This window comes from Schistocerca cancellata, chromosome 1, assembly GCF_023864275.1.
Source record: "Schistocerca cancellata isolate TAMUIC-IGC-003103 chromosome 1, iqSchCanc2.1, whole genome shotgun sequence".
Classification (NCBI taxonomy): domain Eukaryota; kingdom Metazoa; phylum Arthropoda; class Insecta; order Orthoptera; family Acrididae; genus Schistocerca; species Schistocerca cancellata.
In genome coordinates, this window is record NC_064626.1 from 775,587,822 (window position 1) to 775,603,506 (window position 15,685).

At 44.2% G+C, this 15,685-nt stretch overlaps 1 protein-coding gene and 1 non-coding gene across 2 annotated transcripts in view; both read left to right on the forward strand.

The window, feature by feature from the left end:
- Positions 1-15,685, forward strand: part of LOC126187306 (BTB/POZ domain-containing protein Tiwaz) — a 191,082-nt gene that overhangs the window by 39,061 nt on the left and 136,336 nt on the right. The window lies entirely within an intron of this gene.
- Positions 7,429-7,501, forward strand: Trnaa-cgc (transfer RNA alanine (anticodon CGC)). The gene has a single exon. It is a non-coding gene; the product is annotated as a tRNA-Ala (tRNA).

Genomic DNA, 15,685 nt, shown 5'->3' on the forward strand with positions numbered 1-15,685 from the left:
TAGATTACTGTTGATATAAAGTGTTACATCTTCGAGCTGGAACATTTTAACCACTTGACCTATTCTTGATGCAGCCTTCGAAGTTAGTCTATCCTGTAGCCCTCTTTATATGTACATAACTACTGCGCCAGATGCCCATTTAAACCTGTTACGAAATTTACTACTGCTTCATTCACCAGGATACGTCTTATCAACGTATCCATTCATTTAGTCAAGGTGTGCCACGAAGGAATTCTCCTAAATTCGATTCATTACTTGTCCCTTAGTTACTCGTTGTACCATTGTAATATTCATTCTTTTGTAACAACGCAATTCAAAATCATCTAATCTTTTTTTCTCTGTACTGTTTACCTTCCACGTTTCACTTCCATTCAATACTACACTCCGAATATTTTCACAAAGGACTTCCAAACACTTAGATGTTTATTAAGTGTTAAATTTCTGCTTTTCAGGAAAACTTTGCTTGCTGTTGCCAGTCTGCATTTTATATTATCTTTATTTCTGCTGTCGTCTGTTACTTTGCTTCCCAAATAACACCAGAGCGCTCTTCTCCTAATATAATTCACTCAGTATCACCTAATGTATTTCGGGTACTCTGTATTATCCTTGTTTTAGTTTTATTGATGTTCATCTTATAATATCTTTTCAGAAAATTATGCATTCTGTTTTTTTGGTCTTGCAAGTCCATTACTTCTTTGACAGAATCACAATCTCATCGGCAAACCATATAGAGTTACATGCAATAGAAAAAGCAAATATTTCGATAAAGGTTTCCACATATTACTGTAACCAGTCACCTTTTGGTTTTTATTATTCAAGTTTTATCATCAGATATTGAGTATTGTGAGGGTCGTGTACCCGTGGAAAAATACAGAAACGAAACATGTAAGCATGAATGTGGCGAGCATTACTCACGCTATTTGAAACCTGTAATGGGAGATAAAAATTGAATAATAAAACAAAAGACGATTGGCTGCAGTAATTTGTGGAAACTTTACTCATCACAGTCTGTCTTCCACATCCATAATATACAAAAGTTTTAAATGATTCTGTCTGTGATCTTATGAAATAAATAGGTAGAAACATCCTGGACACCCGTCTGTCATTTTTAAGTGATAACCAGTGTACTAAAAAAGTTCATGTTGATTCAGCAATTTGTGTTGCATAGCCGATTACCGCTTCAGTTCTCAAGAGAGTAACGTGGGCAGAGAAGCGAAACGGTAGTCCGTTTTCGTAAGCGCTGGCCCTTAGTTAGTCGGGAGTCTTTCTGCAACTTACACTCATGTTCAGAAAAAACAGAACACCATGAACGAGTAGAAATATGACGTTCATATTCACGGGACATGTACATTAGTATCCTTTGCAGAAATTCATAATTTTTAACATTTTTATGCAGCGACAGCAACTGTTATTGTTTATATAACAATATACAGTCTACAGTTGCAGGTTGACTTTATCGTTTACCTAGGTTTCAACGTTAGTAATAACGTTTTCTTCAGAACCTGCAATAAGATAATATTATAATGCGCTAGTAAATTATATTAGATATGGTCATCCTACAGGATGCAACGAGTAGTACTTATATAAAATATTATTTAAATATTTGTCTAAAACAGGCCATGTCCGAAGTCAACTATAAAACTTGATGCATAACCTAAGGTTTTGTCACTTCCATTGAACAAGCTGTAGCACATTCACTTTAGGCCCGTTGTATGGGCCTCGTCGTGTGACTAGAGACTGCGGACCGCGAGAGCTTCGCGGTCTGCCTCACAGAGGGCGGCGCGCATGAGCGATACCTATAGAATCAAACTCTTATTACGCGCGCGTCAGATAACCTTTTTGCTATGAATTAATTTTATATTTTACTATTGTAAGTTAATTACAGTATCCAGCATGACTACGTTCCACATTCTACTACAGAGCTTTATAAACTGACCAACAAATCTCGTATGAACATCTGCAGGAAAGTTTCTGTTATTACAGAAACTGTAATGATCACATGCATTATGAATTATTGCAAACCTAATATAGGCTGGAAGCCTTCGAAGTATCCCCTATTTTTTAGATACAGTTGATCGTTCAGTAAATTGCCTCTATCTGTAATTAGGTGTGCATAAATTTGTAGTTCCTCCAGCGTGTCGAGTTTATATCCCTTAACTTCATGATGTAGTAGCTTTATGTCACGTAAAGGTTTAGGTGTACGAGCCATTTGCACCAGTTGTACCGCAAAGGCTGACCCCCGTGTTCCTACGCCCTTTATTAGAAGATTTTCTTTAAACCTTACTGCTATAGCTCTGCCTGTTTGACCTGTGTAATAACATGGGCAATCATCACACATAATTTTATATACGCCTGATTTCACTGACTTGTCACCGTCTTTCTCAAGGGAATGAACCAAATTTTGCTTTAGATTATTACTCGTCGAGTAGGAAATTTTACAGGTTCTGATGAAGACGTTATTACTAACGTTGAAACCTAGGTAAACGATAAAGTTAACCTGCAACTGTAGGCTGTATATTCTTATATACTTTGCAGAAATGATTAGCATTTGAGCCATGTCGGCCCGCAGGTTCAAGGTCAAACATCGATATTGCGGCGCAACACTACCCACCGCTAAAATGTGCTTACGGCTCTCGTTGTCGCTATAAGCCGAAGGTAATGGGTCAGTGTGACTTGAGCAGACATGCAAGATGCCTCGTAGACGTATGTACGAACCGCACCATCAAATCAATGAGTTTGAACGAGAGCGCATTATTGACATGAGATACTGTGATGCATTGATATGGGAAATTGATGCTCGTGCAGGACCAAGTGTTTCATTAATGCAATGGGTGTGTGCAGAATAGTTCATGGAAGGCCTTAGAACACGACGAGATGGACGAGGCCACCCAGCCCAGAACATCCCCGACAGCATCGACAGCTCATCCGAGTGGCATCGTGTCCTACTCGGCTGTGGCGCAACAGTAGAATAGTGTAACACATCGCACACTATCAGAGGTGACAGTCCGCCGCCGTTTGTTACGGCTTGGCTCACGTGCGTGTCGTCCACTTCTCTGCGTGCCTTAGACGAATGTGAAGAAACATGTTAGACGGCAGTGGTATATGGAACGGCGACGCTGTGGACAGGAATGTCATCAGATAGTGTTTTCGGACGAATCCAGGTTCTGTTTGTTTGAAAATTATGCTCGCGTTTTGGTTCGCCGCAGACAAGGGGAGCGGCATCACACTGGCTGCATCCGCACAGGACATACAGCGCGAATACACAGAAAGATAGATCCTTTATCATTTAGCTACAAAATAGCAGGTCAGCAACTGGAAGCAATTAATACCATAAATCATCTGGGAGTACGCATTAGGAGTGATTTAAAATGGAATGATCATATAATGTTGATCGTCGGTAAAGCAGATGCCAGACTGAGATTCATTGGAAGAATCCTAAGGAAATGCAATTCGAAAACAAAGGAAGTAGTTTACAGTACACTTGTTCGCCCACTGCTTGAATACTGCTCACCAGTGTGGGATCCGTACCAGATAGGGTTGATAGAAGATATAGAGAAGATCCAACGGAGAGCAGCGCGCTTCGTTACAGGATCATTTAGTAATCGCGAAAGCGTTACGGAGATGATAGATAAACTCCAATGGAAGACTCTGCAGGAGAGATGCTCAGTAGCTCGGTACGGGCTTTTGTCAAAGTTTCGAGAACATACCTTTACCGAAGAGTCAAGCAGTATATTGCTCCCTCCTACGTATATCTCGCGAAGAGACCATGAGGATAAAATCAGAGAGATTAGAGCCCACACAGAGGCATACCGACTATCTTTCTTTCCACGAACAATACGAGACTGGAATAGAAGGGAGAACCGATAGAGGTACTCAAGGTACCCTCCGCCACACACCGTCAGGTGGCTTGCGGAGTATGGATGTAGACGTAGACGTAGACGTGTAAACCCGAAGGCTTATAGTGTGGGTTGTTATTGGGTTGAACCGCAAATCATAGTTGGTGCGTGTCCTTGGCACTGTGACCAGTGTGACCTAAGTGAATGGCATCCTGCGACCCGCAGCCATACTCTTTCTCCACAACACCTCAAACGCTATTTTTCAGCAAGACAATGCACGACCACATGTCGATGCACGAAGAGGTGCCTTCTTAGAGTCACAGGATGTCAGCCTTTTTCCCTGGCCCGCCAGATCATTAGACTTATCGCCAATCAAAAATTTGTGGGATATGGTGACAAGATGGTTGCAATGCTGTGACCCATTGCTAACCACCTTAGATGAACTTTGAACGAGGTGATTGCAGCATTGATGGCTATACCACAGGACGCGATTCGCGCCTTATACGTGTCTATGCCATCACGCATGCAACAGGTTATCAGGGCCCATAGCGGTGTCTGTGCCAACTAGACAAAAGGACGCAGGCTGAACCGAGGTGACTGGAAAGACAATCATTTCTGCAGAACATACTAATGTACATGTCCTGTGAAGATGGATGTCCTGTCTCCAGTCGTTCAAGATGTTCTGTTTCTTTTCTGAATATAGGTGTATGTAAATCATATGGTGGATCACTGTTACTTGGAGCACTATTACCAAATTCACACGTAAGGGTGCAGTTACGACTAAAAATACGTTACCCAATAGGACATCATTAACACAATTTGTGCATTAATTAGAAAGCAAAATATATCTGAACAAGTATCCCCTACATTACATTCGCGGAAAAGATGAACATGTGTCTCATAGGCTTTACAACATTTCATTGCATTGATCTACATACTGAAGTTTTTGATTTTATGAAGCGATGGAAATTTGGCTGTTAAAAAATTCATTTTTTTTAAATGTGTATAAACATTACTGCGAAAGAAAGTTTTGAGAATAATTTTTGCAAGTGCGCTAGGGATTTGCCAATGACGACGGAAGACTCTGAATGCCATCTGCATTGTGTCTTCATTTAATATGTACCACGCACCACCGTTATACCATTGAAATGTCCAGGCACACCCAAGATAAGTGGAGATTATATTATCTGATCTCAGATGTACAGCAAGTCCAATTTTGTCTGCAGACTTGCCATTTTCGCAATACAGATTGTACAGAGGTCAGAGGGCTGACAGTAGAAAAAAATATAATGTCCTTCTACTATAGATATTTTAACCCAAGAAACAGCGTCAGGGCACAGTCTAAAATATTGGAAACGACACTTCGATACTTATACATACGGGCACATTCCATCAGTTAAACTCCATATCAGTGTGACCATGAGATTTGGAATTCTGTCCATGTATTTGTTGCGAATTACCAAATATTTCAACGACTTACCCTGTAAGCACTGTTCCATAACGGTCACTGACTCATATGGATACGCCACATATACCATGCCTCCAGTAGGTTATAAAGGATGATCCTGACCCAGAGCAGTACCTGTGGGTAACTTTTACCCAACATTATGAAAGGACTTACTGGTTATGTTGAATCAGAAACACAGTATAGCTTGAAAATTATTAAGACAATTTCATTTTCCATCTTGACTGTATTACAATCAGACATTTATCTCACATGGTCTGCTGATTTAGGATCTGCATCGTTTTCAACTGATAAACCGTATATAGTATGTCCGTCGTTTAAATATGCAGGGTGTTAGAGAGTAGATGTTGTGGCCATTGGCACCTTAACACGCATCCACTTACGCGTGTTAGTTGCTTTTTCTCAGTGTCTAACAGTCTTCCTGCAAACATATCACATAAATTACTACCTGATGTTTTGTATATAGTCGTAGCTGTGCACCTGTCAGTAGCAGGCCGGGATGGCCGAGCGGTTCTAGGCGCTACAGTCTGGAACCGCGCGACCGCTACGGTCGCAGGTTCGAATCCTGCCTCGGGCATGGATGTGTGTGATGTCCTTAGGTTAGTTAGGTTTAAATAGTTCTAAGTTCTCGGAGACTGATGACCCATAGTGCTCAGCGCTATTTGAACCTGTCAGTACAGATTATCTGTTTTGCATCCACGAGTCCACACTTCAATACCCTAACTGCCGCCCAGGGGAAAATAAGCATTAATGGTTTGCATGTGCCATGCGTACTTGGCAGTACTAACCATCCTAAAAGCATGCTGCTCGTAATTGCAATAATTACTGCTGTGCAGATGAAGTAAATACTGATGTAATGTTATTCAGTACACATCATCAGTCATCGATAGAAGTACCTGTACTTATGCCCATACTATCGTATGTAACTGCTGGCATAGTAGATTCAAATGCCAGCAGTTATATATTTCAGTGGCGGACTTACATTTTATACATTATTGTACATTATTCTGGGAAGTATTCCTTGATTACTGGGTGAATGCACGAACAGGAAATCCCCTTTTAAATACTCTCAGTTGGAAACAGCTTTGATGCTCTCCCAGATTCTAGTAAACTGGTTGCAAACAACAAGATTCTAGAAAATGAGGAGGTAACCAAAGATGCAAAAAATAACGTAGTAAGTATGTACACTGAGGAGCCAGAGCAACTTGTACACCTGCCTAATACCGTGTAGGGCCCCAGCAAGCACGTAGAAGTGCCGCAACACGACGTGGCATTAACTCGACTAATGTCTGAGGTAGCGCTGGAAGGGAATTGGCATAACGAATCCTGCAGGGTTGTCTATAAATCCGTGAGAGTTTGGTAGCCAGCGGAAGTGCTTAAACTGAGAAGAGTGTTCCTGGAGCCATTCTGTAACAATTCTGGACATGTGGGGGTGTTGGATTCTCCTGCTAGAATTGCCCAAGTCCGTCGAAATGCACATGGACATAAACGGATGTAGGTGACCAGACGGGATGCTTTTTTATGTGTCACCTGTCAGAGTCGTATTTAGACGTGTCAGGGGTCTCACATCACTCCAATTGCATACGCCGAGCACCATTACAAAGATTTCACCAGCTTGAACAGTCCCCTGCTAACATGCAGGGGAATACCCGTACACGTCCAACCTCTCGATAGAATTTGAAACGAGACTCGTCCGACCAGGCAACATGTTTACAGTCATCAAAAGGTCAATGTCGGTCTTGGCGGCCCAGGCGAGGCGTAAAGCCTTGTGTCTTTCAGTCATGAAGAGTACGCGAGTGGGCCTTCTGCTTCGAAAGCTCACATCGATGATGTTTCGTTGAAAGGTTCACACGCTGACACTTGTTGATGGCCCAGCACTGAAATCGGCAGCAGTTTGCGGAAGGGTTGCATTCTCTTTAATCGACGTTGGTCCGGTTCTTGCAGGATCTTTTTTCGGCCACAGCGATGTCGGAGATTTTATGTTTTATCGGATTCTTGATATTGACGGTACAGTCGTGAAATGGTCGTAAGGGAAAATCCCTATGTCAACGCTACCTCGGAGATGCTGTGTCCCATCGCTCGTGCGCCGACTATAACACCTCGTTCAGACTCACTTAAATCTTACCGAGCGAGGTGGCGCAGTGGTTAGCACACTGGACTCGCACTCGGGAGGACGACGGTTCAATCCCGTCTCCTGCCATCCTGATTTAGGTTTTCCGTGATTTCCCTAAATCGTTTCAGGCAAATGCCGGGATGGTTCCTTTGAAAGGGCACGGCCGGTTTCCTTCCCAATCCTTCCCTAACCCGAGCTTGCGCTCCGTCTCTAATGACCTCGTTGTCGACGGGACGTTAAACACTAACCACCACCACTTAAATCTTGATACCCTGCCATTGCTGCAGCAGTAACCGATTCAACAAAACTGCGCCAGACGCTTGTTGTCTTATTTAGGCGTTGCCTACCGTAGCGCTGTATTCTGCCTCTTTACATATCACTGTATTTGAATACGCATTCCAATACCAGTTTCTTTGGCGCTTCAGTGTATTTCTTGTGGATATGTGTGTGATGATGATGATGATGTTTGGTTTGTGGGGCGCTCAACAGCGTGGTTATCAGCGCCCGTACAATTACCCAATCTTTGCTCAGTCCAATTGCGCCACTTTCCTGGATGATGATGAAATGATGAGGACAACACAAACATCCAGTCATCTCGAGGCAGGTGAAAATCCCTGACCCCGCCGGGAATCGAACCCGGAACCCCGTGCGCGGGAGTGGATATGTGTCGGTAGTGGTGCCGTCCAATACTATGTCGTTGCAAAACACCAAACACAGAATGTCGGCTGTGGTAGTAGCGACTGAAGTATTCAGGAAAAACAAAAAGAAACAAATCAAATGAAAGGACGATCTGAGCTTGCAGAAAAGAATTTTAAGAAAGTAGGTGAACATCAGAGAAAGGAGAGAATGGAAGAAAGTTGCGACAGGAGTCCGAGATCGTTTCTTGTACATGTCATTCATGAGAACGTAAACACTGAGATGTAACGACGTCAGTCTCTGTGGTCTGGAAGCTCAAGAATTGCTACACAAGTCCAACACCGCACCACAGTAGCCCAGCCGCACTCGAGAGTGGAGACGGCTCATTAGAGGCGTTGGGCTGCTCCAGCAGCCGCCGACTGGGTGGACGGGAGGCGGGTTGAGGGCCGCGGCGTTTAGCTACTGTGCGCTCGGTCCGCCCTTATAATTCTCCTGTAATTGCTGCGCGGTGCGGCGACCTGCGCGCTGCGTGCCACTAGGGGGCGTCGTGTCGCTTTATTCTAGCGCCTGCGACCTCAGAAGACCCTGCGTTCCCTGGCGCCACGCCGAGAAGCACAGCAAACGCGTTCCTCACTGCTTTATGGTATCTTCCAAGCACTGGGATTTTTCACCTACATGGAACACTACGATGCCTTTGAGTAAGTAACGCAAATTTTGTCCTCGCGGAAAACTTACCTTCGTATATTCGAAACGCACTCTTCTTAGCAGTTTGAGACATTCGGATATTGCTTGTCAGTAAGTACCAATTATTTTATTTAGATACGAACGACACAATGATTTCATAGTATAGTAATGAGACGAGTAAAGCAGATGAGCAGGAAAAGCACTCCTGTAATGTTCAGATGCAGTATTAGTGGTCTGCTGCCTGTCGCTGTCATGTAGATACATTATGTAGGTGTAACGTTGCAAAATCATGAAATGGAACGTGGCCGATAGCTGGAGCTAACAATCCGAAACGAATCTTGACCAGAAAGTACTGAAAGTGAGTGTGTGCGGAATGTTTTCTCTGTTTAAAAACCTTAAAATAGAGTCTCAGCTCTTAGCTCCTTTCTAGAACCACATTACAGATGTCGACTACTGTCCTGTGTTACACGAAGACTTGTCGAAGATCTTAGAGTGAGCCGTCGATATAAAGCAGACGCTGGTCGTAAAGCGAAGTGTGTCGGACTGGCCACACAGCTTTCATGGGAGTGTGTGGCACCTTCGCTCTGGGTCATTTCAAGCACTCACCTTTTACTTCGTACAAAAAACAAGCGAAATGTGAAGGTCAGCAGACGCGAGACAGCACGTGCTTTCAGACTGTTTGATACTAATGCCGTCTGTGATAATATCCGAAACTAACAGGACCCCTATTCCGTCGGTCGATATTATAGTATTACATCGGCTGCATTCAAGCGCTCAGCTGTGTCAGACCCCCCATGCAGTTAATCGCGATTTTAACATACCGGGTGATCAAAAAGTCAGTATAAATTTGAAAACTTAATAAACCACGGAATAATGTAGATAGAGAGGTAAAAATTGACACACTTGTTTGGAATGACATGGGGTTTTGTTAGAACAAAAAAAACACCCCATATTGCTAGACGCGTGAAAGATCTCTTGCACGCGTCGTTTGGTGATGATCGTGTGCTCAGCCGCCACTTTCGTCATGCTTGGCCTCCCTTGTCCCCAGAACTCAGTCCGTGCGATTATTGGCTTTGGGGTTACCTGAAGTCGCAAGTGTATCGTCATCGACCGACATCTCTAGGGATGCTGAAAGACAACATCCGACGCCAATTCCTCATCATAACTCCGGACATGATTTACAGTGCTGTTCACAACATTATTTGTCGACTACAGCTATTGTTGAGGAATGAGGGTGGACATATTGAGCATTTCCTGCAAAGAACATCATCTTTGCTTTGTTTTACTTTGTTATGCTAATTATTGACATTCTGATAAGATGAAGCGCCATCTGCTGGACATTTTTTGAACGCCTGTATTTTTTTGGTTCTAATAAAGCCCCATGTCATTCCAAGCATGTGTGTCAGTTTGTACCTCTCTATCTACATTATTCCGTGATTTATTCAGTTTTCGAATTTATACTGACTTTTTGATCACCCAGTATATTAACATTTATGGCACACTTTATGTGGTGTCACAGCCAGACACCACACTTGCTAGGTGGTAGCCTTTAAATCGGCCGCGGTCCGTTAGTATACGTCGGACCCGCGTGTCGCCACTATCAGTGATTGCAGACCGAGCGCCGCCACACGGTAGGTCTAGAGAGACTTCCTAGCACTCGCCCCAGTTGTACAGCCGACTTTGCTAGCGATGGTTCACTGACAAATTACGCTCTCATTTGCCGAGACGATAGTTCGCATAGCCTTCAGCTACGTCATTTGCTACGACCTAGCAAGGCGCCATTACCAGTTACTATTGATGCTGTAAAACATGTACCGTCCAGAGCGATGTTCACCAATTATGGATTAAAGTTAAGTATTCTACCAGTTACCTCCTTTTTTCTGAAGTCTAAATTCCTTGTCCTGTTCCAGACCTCACGCCAACCTGCGTGAGCTTAAACGCGTGCCTTTCGGCTTCCTCCTCATAGTGGGTTGGCTGTCTTGCCAATCCACAACACTTTATATGAATGAATTTTAAAAATAGACTCTCTAAGGAACATTTAACCCAATAAAAAAGTAGGCCAAAAAAATTTCTAACCTGATCCATCCTTTTAAGACGGCTGATATAACCGGTACGTGACAAATATGTGTCCACCTTTCTAAATTCCAAAGCCGACGGGAAGACACGCGAGATACTAAAATTGTGCCATGCTCGTGTGTTCCCATTATACTTCTCTAAAGAAAATAATTTAGTGCGATTTGCGTGAAAATTACTCAAAAACGACCGCCGTACGGGCGACTCCATTCCGCTTCAAGTAAGCCGAAAGCCCAGAAGGTCAGCAGTATTATATGTGCTTTAATTTCGGTTGTGGAAGTGACTGCTCTTTACGCCTGCTCGTGGACCCGACGGTATCTCAGCCAGTAGATCTCTGTTGCCAGGGCCTGCGCGTTTAAGGTGAGCGCCGACGTCTGGGCTGTCCTCCGCCCCGCGATTTACGCCGCAGAGCGGTGGCCCGGCCGCGGGTCTGAGGGCGCCGCTTGTTAGGAGGCAGGCGCGGATGCCGCTGACGGGGCAAATATTTATTTTAATTTGTGCCCCGCCAGCGCCGCCACGCGGCAGATAAGGAGGCGCGGCTGCGGCACGGGACGGCCAATTAGCGCCTGCTACCGGGCGACGCGCCGCGCCACGCGTGGCTGCCTATCCACCAGGGGCCTCGCTCAGTGCTTCCTACCTCGTAACCCTTGGTGGGTGATCTAGTAAACATAGAACCGCCTATACACTTGCTGGCGTCTACTCTTCCTTATTTACACTTACGAAAAATTAATAACCATCACACTTTACAAAAATTAAAAAGTTAATGGAGCCTAATCGAGGATAACATTTCTTCGCAAATTTGCTAACCTCCAACCCCTTTGTAGTTTGAAAGGCTCGAATTGCGGTCTAAACATTCCTTTCACGCACGGTAGAGCGTGTTGTTTGAGATCCGGTACCTCGCAAAGTCGAGTGAAAAAACAGAATGCTTAATTTTTCCGAAAGCTCGGGAACGGAGTACATCAGTGAGAACAGCAGGAGCACATTAAAGAATATGAGTCACCAATGTTTCAGCATTAGGTAGTAATACAACTCCTACATGGCCAAGAACGGCTCCTTTACCTGCCTTTTTATGACCGATTTTAGCGTCAGGTGCAGAGTTGTCATTGGGGAGCAGAAAACCTTGGTGACAGCGGACCGTGAAATTCTGGAGGCTAATGCACCACATAATTTGCATAACGCATAAAGCAGTAATCGGACATCGTAATGAGAGCAATAGATTGGAAGATTCGACTTGTAAAAAACGTAGATGTGCATATAACAGGGCACTGATGGTGCGAAATCGACACGTACCCAAACCAATCGCTTCCCAGAGTAATTAATTATATGAAACATAAACAAATTCTGAATACACCGTTAGTAAAGGATTTTTTTACTAGATGACTCCTAAATAGAGGCATAAATTAATTTAAATACAAGTATTAGTATTGCTAAAATTGTAAATAAGGAAATGCGCATTACGTGCGTACAGACGAAGACAAATAGACAATAGAAAGGACACTACTATCTCCTCAATTATTTTTTTTTAAATTATCAAAGGATTACCGAACATCAGTGGAGGTACAAAGTATAATTTTATCTGTGACATTTATTACACATTGAGGCAGAGGTGACCCCAATTGGGAATATCTGTGATGGTTTTTCCAGTTCCGAAATTTGAGATACAACTTCCCAAAAACCTTGATCGAAACAAAGGGATTCAGCTGGACCATTTGGACTCATGTGTTGTGATTTTTCTTGAGACAGTGTTGTATCACCGGAGACGCAAGAATACAGGGGTTGCCTGTCATCATTTACAAGGTGAAAAAAATTATCCAGTATAATTTAAAACGTTACAAGCTATCCGATTTAGCGGTCAAATATAAACAACCGAAATAGAGCGAATGGAATAATCCACAGTATTTCATGAATGAAATCTCATATCTAAATAAGTACCTCACAGCCCTACTGAAAAAATTTCATCATCCTACCAGTGTCATCAGTCTTTCGACTGGTTTGATGCGACCCGCCACGAATTCCTCTCCTGTGCCAACCTGTTCATCTCAGAGTAGCACTTGCAACCTACGTCCTCAATTATTTGCTGGATGTATTCCAATCTCTGTCTTCCTCTACAGTTTTTGCCCTCTAGAGCTCCATCTAGTACCACGGAAGTCATTCCCTGATGTCTTAACAGATGTCCTAACATCCTGTCCCTTCTCCATGTCAGTGTTTTCCAAATATTCCTTTCCTCTCTTCCTCTTTCCTTACTTTATCAATCCACCCAATTTTCAACATTCGTCTGTAGCACCACATCTCAAATGCTTCGATTCTCTTCTGTTCCGGTTTTCCCACAGTCCATGTTTCACTAAGGTTCTCCAAGCGTACATCCTCAGAAATTTCTTCCTCAAATTACGGTCTATGTTAGATAGTAGACTTCTCTTGGCCAGGAATGTCCTTTTTGCCAGTGCTACTCTGCTTTTGATATCCTCCTTGCTCCGTTCATCATTGGTAACTTAGCTACTTTCGCAGATAGTAGAGTTCCTTAACTAAATCTACTTCGTGACCATCATACTGATTCGCTGATGACATTGCTATCCTGAATGAAAGTGAAAAGAATTACATGATCTGCTTGAAACGTCCCCTTAGAACAATTTATACAAGACTGTGCTTAACCTGACACACAATAATTTTAGCGCAACGCAATCTGACTATCAAAAATCCCTGCAAAAGAATGGCCCTGAGTAACATTAAACTATACCTTTCAGAAATCACTTACCTCACAAAAATCTTCGTTACTCGAACTACTGCAATACAGCGAGCGCCACTACTGCCAGCTAAATAAAAGATTCAAACTACTGAAGGCACTAACTACTGATAGGGATAGTTAGCAAATGAAAGATATTAATAGAGAACAAACAATGTATTTACAAATTATCAAAACTCCGCCATCTCTCTCCCCACATCCACCACTGCTGGCGGCTCACCTCCAACTGCGCAACGCTACGCGCTGTTAACATCCAGCTGCCCCTCTACAATGGCAGACAACAATGCAAACTAGCCACAGACTGCACACAGCACAGCCAGTGATTTTCATACAGAGAGCGCTACGTGGCGGCGGCGTTACCAATATAAGAATCTAAACAGCCTACTTACATGCTGAACGAAATGAACAGTCTGATGAGAACAGAATATGGATTGAGAGTAAATATAAGAAAGACGAAAGTAATGACAAGTAGCAGAAATGAGAAAATCGAGAAAATTTATATCAGGATTGATGGTCATGAAGTCCATCATAAGGGAACGAAATTGTGAAATATTTTTTTATTATTTTACCCAAACCGAAAGCAAATAAGGTGCTTTACTCCCTGATGATGGGCTACACCCTAGTGCCGGTCGAATAATAAAAAATACGTTATCTCAGCTGAGAGGCTTTCTTTGGAAATCAGATATCGTTCGTTGAATGTATCCAATTACTTTCTTCGGATAGATGACCCTCCAGAATACCTGAGCGTGTGTTAAAGCGCCGCTTCAGAGACGAGGAACTCCACTGGCCCAGGATCGAATCCACCCAGCGGATTAACGACGAGCGTCGGTGTGCCGGCCAGCCTGGATATGAGTTTTAGGCGGTTTCCCACATTTCACTAGCTGAATAACGAGCTAGCACCCAAGTCCCGCCTCAGTTACACGATTCGCAAACATTTAGAACATTTTCGCTGACTTTCACATGAATAACTCTACACCTAGGCAGTTGGAGTACACATATTCCATCCTGGGGGGGGGGGGGGGAGGGGAGGTACGGGGTGGCAGCAGGAGGGGCAATCGGCCACCCCTTATAACGGTACTTTGCGGGCAGGCATGTCAATTAGCACCATATTAATTAAAATGGGGGATAAATAGACTTTATTTTGGAAGAATTAAAAAGGGGAAAGTAATGCGAAACTTTAATAACTGCGCAGTATTACTAAGAAGCAATATAATGAAAAGTAATAAAAAGCGAAGTAGCAAAGACCAAGCGAGACAGAAAGGTATAGGGGCGCGTTTGTTTTTTAATACATACACTCCTGGAAATGGAAAAAAGAACACATTGACACCGGTGTGTCAGACCCACCATACTTGCTCCGGACACTGCGAGGGGGCTGTACAAGCAATGATCACACGCACGGCACAGCGGACACACCAGAAACCGCGGTGTTGGCCGTCGAATGGCGCTAGCTGCGCAGCATTTGTGCACCGCCGCCGTCAGTGTCAGCCAGTTTGCCGTGGCATACGGAGCTCCATCGCAGTCTTTAACACTGGTAGCATGCCGCGACAGCGTGGACGTGAACCGTATGTGCAGTTGACTGACTTTGAGCGAGGGCGTATAGTGGGCATGCGGGAGGCCGGGTGGACGTACCGCCGAATTGCTCAACACGTGGGGCGTGAGGTCTCCACAGTACATCGATGTTGTCGCCAGTGGTCGGCGGAAGGTGCACGTGCCCGTCGACCTGGGACCGGACCGCAGTGACGCACGGATGCACGCCAAGACCGTAGGATCCTACGCAGTGCCGTAGGGGACCGCACCGCCACTTCCCAGCAAATTAGGGACACTGTTGCTCCTGGGGTATCGGCGAGGACCATTCGCAACCGTCTCCATGAAGCTGGGCTACGGTCCCGCACACCGTTAGGCCGTCTTCCGCTCACGCCCCAACATCGGGCAGCCCGCCTCCAGTGGTGTCGCGACAGGCGTGAATGGAGGGACGAATGGAGACGTGTCGTCTTCAGCGAAGAGAGTCGCTTCTGCCTTGGTGCCAATGATGGTCGTATGCGTGTTTGGCGCCGTGCAGGTGAGCGCCACAATCAGGACTGCATACGACCGAGGCACACAGGGCCAACACCCGGCATCATGGTGTGGGGAGCGATCTC